Raw genomic sequence first — 11,305 nt, forward strand, 5'->3', positions numbered from 1 at the left:
TGATAATGAACAATGCTCTGAACTAGACCTTTGGGTTGTTATTTGACTCACAGTTTGAATAAGAATGTGCTTGAAGTTATGATCTAAGAGAACACTTCTGCCACCTTCAAAATGAAAAATAATGTCAGGAGAGAAAAAAATATATAATGATGTTATACCAGTCAAAATCTTCCAGATACAACAAAGCCCTTTATCTGTGTGATAAACAATATTAAATGAAAAAAAAAAAAAAAAAAAAAAAAAAAAAAAAAACTTTAATAAAATATATGAAAAAAATGGGTCACCAAACAGCTGACATTTATTTACTAACCCAAGGAAATATTTCCTAGAGCATACAATTACTCTTCCTGTTGACTGCCACGACATCTATTATGAGAAGTAATATTACTTGGAGAAGACCAGTGTTGTCCACTTGAAGAATGATTAAGTTTTCCGCTGCTCAATAGATTACATCTTAAAGTACAACATAGATAGGCATAGAAAGGCAAGCTTATATCAAACTGAAATCATAAAAGGAAGAAAAAAAAAAAAAAAGGTAGAATTGCACAGTATTTTTTCTTTTAAATATGAAGGGCTTTTTTCCTGCTCTGGTGTCTTTTATTTCATTTTATTTTTTTTTTATTTGTCTTTGAGCAGCAGAAATCAATTACAAATTATTCATTTGTAGAAAACCAGTTTTTGTTTGAGTACATAAACCAACTTTAATCTTAAAGTATGTTATCGTGGACAAATAAATAAATAAATAAATAATTTCTAGCTTAGAGAAAACTAGCCACAGACTAGTGAAAAACGATTGGTTACATCATTCGTTTATCATTGTGTTTACAATAAATCTTTTTACAGAACTTTCCTGAGACCTGAATCTACACTACAAGTTAGAGGTCTGTTCAACCTTTTCTTACCACACTTAAAACTACTGTTACTATGCATTCCCATAACACTCCATTATATAAATAAAGTTATTGAACAACCTTCCTTCTGGGGTCTAGATGTCTATGCTATTGAACAGTTAAGTGCTTAAATACAATAAAATAATCTATCAAATACTTGTCTCACCTGAGAACTTGTGTTTATTTTTTTTCTTTATAAATACCCCAAACCCTGCTGTTATACAAAATCAGGAACCAAGATGCCTGAGCACTCTACACTGTTAGTGAATCACAGAATATGAGCAGAGAAAAATTACAGAGGTTACTTTGTTCCCTGATTCAAGATCAGATCAGCTGTATTTATGTTGTTCATTACAGATTATAACAATTTGTTTTTAAAGAGCTTTTAATTAACTAGAAAGAGTCTAGACTGGCTGCTCTGGATGTAGACATCTAAAACTAGGTGAGATGAATCCCATGTAAGGCACAGGAATGGAGAAATATAATTGAGGAGGAAGGGTAAAATGAGTAAAAGAAAGCTGTGATGACTGTGGGACTGCAAAAAAAAGCAAAGATTGTTTTGAGGTGTTAGCCTAACAAGTTGTAGATAGATGCTCACTGTCACATAATGTTAAGTGACCATTGAATGATTTCTTCCCAAATAATTGTGGCACTTTAATTATTGACTGGAAGAACCTAATTGAAAACTTTTGTGATTTTAGAGGTCATACCTAGACACAAGAAAAAAGATTGCAATAAAATCATGGGCATTAAAAGATATAGTATGAAGTATTATAAGAAACTGTTTAGGACTGCATGTCCACGCATGGTGGATAGGATTTGTTCGACTAAATCATTCTTTCTAGTCTAGATTACAAATACATATGTAATAGGGTTTATAGTATTGTTCTAAAGGGCAGCATTCTTTTAGATCAGCTAAGGAAATTACTCATGTTCCTAAGGAATGAATTCTCACAGTTGGATATTGATATGAATGTTAAGAATTCTACTTGAGACAAAGTGCCTTTTAAACTCCAAATGAAATTTTCTCTTGAAGCAAATGAGATGGAAACATAAAAAGTATCAAGACTTTATGATCACAAGACTTTGCAAGAGATATTTGGTGAACATGTAAAAATACCAAACAGATTAAGAATTTCAGTGCTTTTGTCTTTCTGTAAAGAGTAAAGGTAAAAAAAAAAAAAAAAAAAAAAGATGACGAATTTCTAGCAAGTGGGGTGGACATTCAGCTGTGTGTCGCAAACTTCAGAGTCGTTATGCCTGCCTAGAAGAGGCTGAAGAAATTTCTTTCTGTCTAATATTGTAAATCCTTAAAACCTAACGCTAACAAGTCCTCCACTAAACCATATCCCTAAGCTCTACATCTAAACGTCTTTTAAAGACTTCCAGGGATGGTGATTCCACCACTTCCCTGGGCAGCCTGTTCCAATGTCTAACAACCCTTTCGGTAAAGAAGTATTTAAGGTCAGAAAATTGTATATCACAGATGAATAAAATCCCTAGGCTATTGTTTACTGGGTTAACACCATAGATGATAGCTAGCCTATCTTCCAATAAAACTGTTCTTCTGTTATGTGTTTCATCACAAGATTTTATGATTATGTATTTTTTATATTATGAGAGTCATAATAAAAACATACCCTTTTGATCATTAGATTTTTGTACTATATTTCTCAAGCTAATAATAAGGGCTTAATTTGAAACAATCTCCTGTTGGTTGTGACTTAATAATTTGAGGCATAGGGACAGTTGTTTATGAACTGATGACTGTTTGTGCTTATTCAGGGAAAATCATCCAGCATAAATAACTTGCAGAAAGTTTATAGCCTACTTAAATTTCGGGAAAGCATTATTTTAATGACTTAGCTGCTAACACACTGAAGAGCTTATGAATACTCTAAACTTAAAACACATAGACAAATAAGTACACATACATGTAGACCTGTGTACTTCGTTAGATTTTATTAGCAACTTCACTATAGTATTATTCACAGGCCTATAATAATGATGATAGGCAATCAAATTAACCCCCTTTTTGAAATTAATTCATTGGCCTAATCAAATTTTCAGTGTTATTCAACAAAGACTTTTAATGTGTCAAAAAAATAAAATAGTAAATGAGGTTTGTTCAAATACTGCTCACTTGGAAAAAATAGCCTAGAAATAATTCAGATACAGTCAGAAAGAAATCATCACTCATCAATAGAAATAATCTTGCTGAAGATTACATTGATTACTCTTTGTGTAATATAGAACAATCCAGCAGACTATGGCATGCATACTAGTGTTAGGTGTCAGCATAGCAGCATAACAAAATAGAGTGGCCACACACAATTTTAAAATACAATTAAAATACAATTTTAATGAGGCTGAAAAACAGGACTCAGATGAAATAACATTATGTGATTGATACATACAACAAAGACATACAAAGATCAACAAAATATATACAACAAAGAAAGTAGAAGGTAACTAAACACAAGTTTATTTTAACATCATTTATAGAATTTTTTTTTTTTTTTTTACATAAGAGTACTTACTTTTCTAGACAAAGTTAAAGTGCTAAGAAATGCAAATTAAAGTACATTAAGGTAATAATAATTGGTGATAACAGGGATCAGATGATCCAATTATCTGTATATTATTAGCAATGTGCAAATGCCAAATTCAGAAAACTTCATTTTATCACACTCTGAAAATAAATAAATAAATAAATAAATAAAGCATAAGAAAAATGGAGGTACTTTGTCACAGATGGGACCCATTCACAGAGCAGGTGAATAGTGTTACATACATGTATCAATAACATGATTAAAATAATCACAGAATCACAGAATGACAGAATTTCTAGGTTGGAAGAGACCTCAAGATCATCGAGTCCAACCTCTGACCTAACGCTAACAGTCCCCACTAAACCATATCCCTAAGCTCTACATCTAAATGTCTTTTGAAGACTTCCAGGGATGGTGACTCCACCACTTCCCTGGGCAGCCTGTTCCAATGCCTCACAACCCTTTCAGTGAAGAAGTTCTTCCTAACATCTAACCTAAAACTTCCCTGGCGCAACTTAAGCCCATTCCCCCTCGTCCTGTCACCAGGCACGTGGGAGAACAGACCAACCCCCACCTCGCTACAGGCTCCCTTGAGGTACCTATAGAGAGCGATAAGGTCGCCCCTGAGCCTCCTCTTCTCCAGGCTGAACAAGCCCAGCTCCCTCAGCCGCTCCTCGTAGGACTTGGAGCAAGTAAGGAGCAAGTAAAAAGCAGAGATGTGAATACTTCTGAACTAGTGAGATATATTATTATATCAAATTATAATATCAAGTTTGCAGCTTGTACTAACTGAACAAAAAGAAATACACAAGTGTGGTGTGACAGGACGAGGGGGAATGGGCTTAAGTTGAGCCAGGGGAGTTTTAGGTTAGATGTTAGGAAGAACTTCTTCACTGAAAGGGTTGTGAGGCATTGGAACAGGCTGCCCAGGGAAGTGGTGGAGTCACCATCCCTGGAAGTCTTCAAAAGACGTTTAGATGTAGAGCTTAGGGATATGGTTTAGTGGGGACTGTTAGCGTTAGGTCAGAGGTTGGACTTGATGATCTTGAGGTCTCTTCCAACCTAGAAATTCTGTGTGATTCTGTGTGTGTGTGTAATTGCCTGAAGTAACTAGGAAAATAAAACTTAAAGAAAACGTACAGCATTGAAGAGGCTTTCAGGGTAGGGCATAGCTGCATTATCTTAGTGTTCCCTAGGCTTCCAACCTTAGATGCTATCGTGCTGGGGAAACTTGATGTGCTAGCCCTAAGGAACAGTATGGAGCATAGAGTGGAGTGGAGACACCACGGCTAGGCTCTGTAACCAGGTGGAGACTCTATTGTTCTTGTGCACACCGGGCACGATAAGCTGCACTTTTTGCCACCCTGAGCCAAGGACCTGTCATGTTTTGACAAATGCTGTACCCTAGTGTACTTTTTGCTCATTATAGTATCATTATAATATCAAAACACACCTCCATCCCAAAAGCTACTTGCCTCCAAGATGCGACCACCCCTCACCAAGCATGTGCTCTGAATTTCTTGGAGCCTATTACTTTAAATGGAGATGGGAGAACTTTTCACCAATCCTAACTAAGATATGATTGACTAGAGTCACTCAAGCTCCACCTAAAAGATAGAAAATAATATAAATTGGCCAAAGAGAGAGGGGATGTTAGGGAAGATACCACTGTCAGGGGAGATACCATCCCAAGGAAATACAACATCCTTAGGACCTCCTGACTCCTGGGATCAGTTGACGGGCTGAGCCTCTCTTCCCCCCCCCCCCATTGAGACACCTTTGGGTGAGATTTGAACACTTGCTTATAAATCTCTCTAGAGTCTTTGATCCTTTTAACGCCTTTATTTCTAGGCTGTGCACCTGTAACATCTGTAACACCTGTAATACCTGTAACACCTGTGTATTTCATGCATGCTAGCTTGCTTTTGCAGACAGTCACTATCACCGGCAATCCAAAGAACCTGGTTATCTGTTGCTGTAATAAATCACACTTGATTACATTGTTGTAGCTCTCATTAAGTGCAACTAGGGTAAGGGTGGTTATCCATGACCGTGATAGTTCAGTGTTCTGAATCCAACCAGACCCCAGATGGTTAATCCGTTATTGGTGAATATCCGACCGGACCCCAGACGGTTAATGCGTTATTGGTGAATCCGACCGGACCCCAGACGGTTAATGCGTTATTGGTGAATATCCGACCGGACCCCCAGACGGTTAACAGGTTATTGGTGAATTCGACTGGACCCCAGACGATTAATGCATTATTGGTGAATCCGACTGGACTCCAGATGGTTAATGCGTTATTGGTGAAATCTGTGATTGTGACCGGACCCCAGATGGTTAATCCGTTATTGGTGAATATCTGACCGGACCCCAGATGGTTAATGCATTATTGGTGTATCCGACTGGTTCAGTACCCTGAATCCAACTGGGCCCATAACGGTTAACACCCCTTAACATGACAACAAGTAAAGTCAGAAAGGCTGTTACCATGTTACTTTCCTGAGTCCATAGTGATGTTAAAAATTAAGAATGAAAATAAGCATACTGTTTTCAGTATATTAATGGGAAGAATCAGAGATTGATTTTAAAATGTGAAATCTTACTGGAAAATTATCACAGGAATTGGGCAGAACTACATATATAAATTGGTATGTGATTAAATACAGAATAAAGAGCAGCTCCATATATATCATAGAATCATGGAATGTCTTGGACTGGAAAGGACCATAAATATCAGTTCCTAGTTCCAAGCCACAGGCAGGGATGCAACCCACTGGACCAGGTTGCCAGAACCCCTTCCAATGTGGCCTTGCGCAGGGGCAGGACATCCACAGCTTCTCTGGGTAGCCTCTTGCAGTTTCTCACCACCCTCTGGGTGAAGAATACATATAAGGACATCAACTGTGTTTTAATCAGCAGAAAGTGATTATATATCTCATACTGCCACCAGAGGACTGTGCAGTTGTCCTGGTTTTGGCTAGGATAGAGTTAGTTTTCCTCCTAGTATATGTTATGGTGCTATGGTTTTGATTTAGGATGAGAATAATGTTGATACCATGCTGATGTTTTAATTGCCACAGAGCAGTGCTTACACCAAGCCAAGGACTTTTCAGCTTCTCACTCTATCCTGCCAGCGGGCAGGCTGGGGGTGCAGCAGGAGCTGGGAGGGGACAGCTCCTGGAGCTCTTCTCCACCCAGGACAGCTGACCCAAACTGACCAAAGGGGTATTCCATGACACCTGATGTCATGCTAAACAATATATAGGGGTGGCTAGGTGGGAGGGGGGGGGGCAGCGGTTGCTCGGGGGTTGGTGGCGCATCAGTCAGTGGGTGGTGAGTAATTGCATTGTGCATCACTTGTTTTGTACACATTATTATTGGTAGTATTATCATTACTATTATCACAGAATTTCTAAGTTGGAAGAGACCTCAAGATCATCGAGTCCAACCTCTGACCTAACACTAACAAGTCCTCCACTAAACCATATTGCTAAGTTCAACATCTAAACATCTTTTAAAGACCTCCAGGGTTGGTGACTCCACCACTTCCGTGGGCAGCCCATTCCAATGCCTCACAACCCTCTCAGTAAAGAAGTTCTTCCTAATATCAAACACCCCTGGCACAACTTTAGCCCATTCACCCTCATCCTGTCACCAGACACATGGGAGAACAGACCAACCCCCACCTTGCTACAGCTTCCTGTAAGGCACCTGTAGAGAGCAATAAGGTCACCCCTGAACCTCCTTTTCTCCAGGCTGAACAAGCCCAGCTCCCTCAGCCACTCCTTGTAGGACTTGTTCTCCAGACCCCTCACCAGCTTCGTCACCCTTCTCTGGAACTGCTCGAGCACCTCAATGTCCTTCTTGTAGCGAGGGGCCCAAAACTGAACACAGTACTCGAGGTGCGGCCTCACAAGAGCCGAATACAGGAGGACAATCACTTCCCTAGCCCTGCTGGCCACACTGCTTCTTATCCAAGCCAGGATGCTGTTGGCCTTCTTGGCCACCTGAGCACACTGCTGGCTCATATTCAGCCAACTATCCACCAATACTCCCAGGTCCTTCTCTGCCTGGCAGCTTTCCAACCACTCAACTCCCAGCCTGTAGCTCTGCTTGGTGTTATTGTGCCCCAGGTGCAGGACCTGGCACTTGGCCTTGTTGAACTTTGTTGAACAGTTGACCTCAGCCCATTGGTCAAGCCTATCCAGATCCTCCTGAAGAGCTTTCCTACCCTCGAGCAGATCAACACATGCACCTAACTTGGTGTCATCTGCAAACTTACTGAGGGTGCACTCATCCCCTCATCCAGATCATCAATAAAGATATTAAAGAGGACTGGCCCCAGTACCAAGCCCTGGGGAGCGCCACTAGTGACTGGCCTCCAACTGGATTTAACTCCATTCACCATGACTCTTTGGGCCAGGCTACCCAGCCAGTTTTTAACCCAACGAAGCGTACGCCAGTCCAAGTCAAGAGCAGCCAGTTTCTTGAGGAGAATGCTGTGGGAAACGGTGTCAAAAGCCTTGCTGAAGTCAAGGTAGACCACATCCACAGCCTTTCCCTCATCCAACAAGCGCATCACTTTGTCATAGAAGGAGATCAGGTTCATCAAGCAGGACCTGCCTTTCATAAACCCATGCTGACTGGGCCCGATCACCTGCTTGCCCTGCAAGTGCCATGTGATGACACTCAATATAATCTGCTCCATGAGTTTCCCTGGCACTGAGGTCAAACTGACAGGCCTATTGTCTCCTGGGTCTGCCCTCCGGCCCTTCTCGTAGATGGGTGTCACATTTGCTAGCCGCCAGTCAACTGGGACCTCCCCCGATAGCCAGGACTGTTGATAAATGATGGTAAGTGGCTTGGCCAGCTCCTCTGCCAGTTCTCTCAGTATCCTCAGGTGGATCCCATCTGGCCCCATCGACTTGCATACATCCAAGTGTCGTAGCAGGTCACCAACCATTTCCTCATGGATAGTGAGGGCCACATTCTGCTCCCCATCCCCTTCCACCAGCTCAGGGTACTGGGTATCCAGAAAGCAACTGGTTTTGCCGCTAAAGACTGAGGCGAAGAAGGCATTAAGCACCTCCGCCTTTTCCTCATCTTTTGTAACTAAGTTCCCCCTCACATCCAGTAAAAGCTGGAGATTCTCCTTAGTCCTCCATTTTGCACTGATATATTTGTAAAAACATTTTTTGTTGTCTTTGACAGCAGTAGCCAGATTGAGCTCCAGATGAGCTTTGGCCTTTTTAATTTTGTCCCTGCACTGCCTCTCAACATCCTTATAGTCCTCCCGAGTGGCCCACCCTCTTTTCCAAAGATCGTAAACCATCTTTTTCCTCCTAAGCTCAAGCCACAATTCTTTGTTCAGCCAGGCCAGTCTTCTCCCTGCCGGCTCATCCTTGGGCACGTGGGGACAGACCACTCCTGCACCATTACGAATTCCTTCTTGAAGAGTGCCCAGCCTTCCTGGACTCCTCTGCCCTTCAGAACCACCTCCTAAGGGACTCTACCAACCAGTGTCCTGAGCAGCTCAAAGTCGGCCCTCCGGAAGTCCAATACAGCAGTTTTACTGGTCCCCTTCCTGGCCTCATCAAGAATAGAGAACTCCACCATTTCGTGGTCACTCTGCCCAAGACAGCTTCCGACCACCACATCTCCCACCAGTCCTCCTCTGTTTGTGAAGAGAAGGTCTAGCAGGGCGCCACCCCTGGTAGGCTCACTAACCAGCTGCGTCAGGAAGCTATCTTCCACGCTCTCCAGAAACCTCCTAGACTGCTTTCTCAGGGCTGTGTTGTGCTTCCAGAATATGTCAGGGATGTTGAAGTCCCCCACAAGAACAAGCGCTGACGATTTCACAACTTTTGTCAGCTGCCTGTAGAACTCCTCATCCGTCTCCTCATCCTGGTTCGGCGGTCTATAACAGACCCCACCAGGATGCTTCCCTTGTTGGCCTTCCCACTGATCCTAACCCATAAGGACTCAACCTTATCATTCCCAGCCTCAAGCTCCACAACATCAAAACTCTCTCTGATATAGAGAGCCACACCACCACCCCTTCTGTGCTGCCTGTCCCTTCTGAAGATCTTAAAGCCAGTCATTGCAGAACTCCAGTCGTGAGAGTGGTGCCACCATGTCTCCGTGATGGCAACCAAGTCGTAGCCTGCCTGCCACACAATGGCTTTCAGCTCCTCCTGTTTGTTAGCCATACTGTGTGCATTACAGAATCACACAGAATCACAGAATTGTAGGGGTTGGAAGGGACCTCGAAAGATCATCGTGTCCAACCTGCCTGACAAAGCAGGTTCCTTAGAGCAGGCTGACCAGGTAGGCATCCAGATGGGCCTTGAATATCTCCAGAGATGCACTTCAGTTGGACCATTGCATTCTCTCCCAGCCTTGCCATTGTTCCCGCTGGCACAACTCTAACAAGCCCTGTTTCAGCCCTGTCCCCCTTCTTATCTAGTTTAAAGCCCTCTCAATGAGCCCCGCCAGCTCCTGGTGTAGGATCCGTTTTCCCCTTAGAGATAGGGACCCATCTGCGGTCATCAGGCCGGGTGCCGAGTAAAGCGCCCCATAATCAAAAAAAAATAGAATTTCTGTGTTGGTGTCATGGTTCCGCTCAAGTGGGCAGCCGAGCGCCACCACAGCCACTCTCTCGCTCCCCCTCCTCAAAGAGGAATGGGGAGAAAATACGATGAAAAGGGCTCAAAGCTTGAGATAAGGACAAGGAGATCACGCAGTAATTATTGTAACCGGCAAAACAGACTCAGCATAGGAAGATAGTAAGATTTATTGCTTATTACTAACAAGCTAGAAAAGTGAGAAACAAAGGAAAGAAACCAAAAGCACCTTCCCCCCAATCCACCCTCTTCCACCTCCTCCCCCCAAGCAGCGCAGAGGAACGGGGGAATGGGGGTTATGGTCAGTCTACAGCGCTTTTTGTCTGCCGCTCCTTCTTGGTCACTCTCGTCCCCTGTGCTGTGGGGTCCCACCCACGGGATGCAGTCCTTGATGAACTGATCCGGCGTGGGCTTCCCACAGGCAGTAGCTCTTCCAGAACTGCTCCAGATATGGGTCCGTACCATGGGGTCCATCCTTCAGGATAAAATTGCTCCAACCTGGGTCCCCCATGGGCAGCAGCTCCTGCCAGGTCATCTGCTCCTGCTTGGTCTCCTCTCCATGGGCTACAGGTCCGGCCCGGAATCTGCTCCGGCAGGGGCCTTCCACAGGCAGCAGCCTCCGTCGGTGCAGGGCCATCTGCTCCATCGTGGTCTCCTCCACAGGCTGCAGCGTGGAACCCTGCTCCACCGTGGTACTCCATGGGCTGCAGGGGGACATCCTGCTTCACCATGGTCCTCACCACAGACTTCTGCTCCGGCACCTGGAGCACCTCTCCCCCTCCTTCACTGACCTTGGTGCCTGCAAGGCTGTTCCTCACTCCTCTCACTCTCCCAGCTGCTGTGTGGCACAGCATTTTTTTTTCCGTCTTAAATATGCTCTCACAGAGGCGCAAAACAACATCGCTTATTGGCTCAGCTCTGGTCAGCAGTGGGGCTCTTACTAAACATGGGGCAGCTTCTAGATCCTTCTCACAGAAACCACCCCTATGGCCCCCTGCTACCAAAACCTTGCCATGTAAACCCACTACAGTTGACACCAGCCTCTGAGCCATGTGTTTATCAGGTGGGCTTTCCATGTCCTCTCTGTACCCCTCCCTGCCACCATAGCAATGGACGAAAACATTACCTGTACTCCCGCTCCATCCACTAACCATCCCAGTCCCCTAAAGTCCCATTTGATGGTCTTCAGGCTTCTCTCTTCAATGTCATCACTGCCAGCCTGGACTATTAAAAGAG

This window comes from Aythya marila (genome assembly GCF_965140915.1).
Source record: "Aythya marila genome assembly, chromosome: 3".
NCBI classification, from domain to species: domain Eukaryota; kingdom Metazoa; phylum Chordata; class Aves; order Anseriformes; family Anatidae; genus Aythya; species Aythya marila.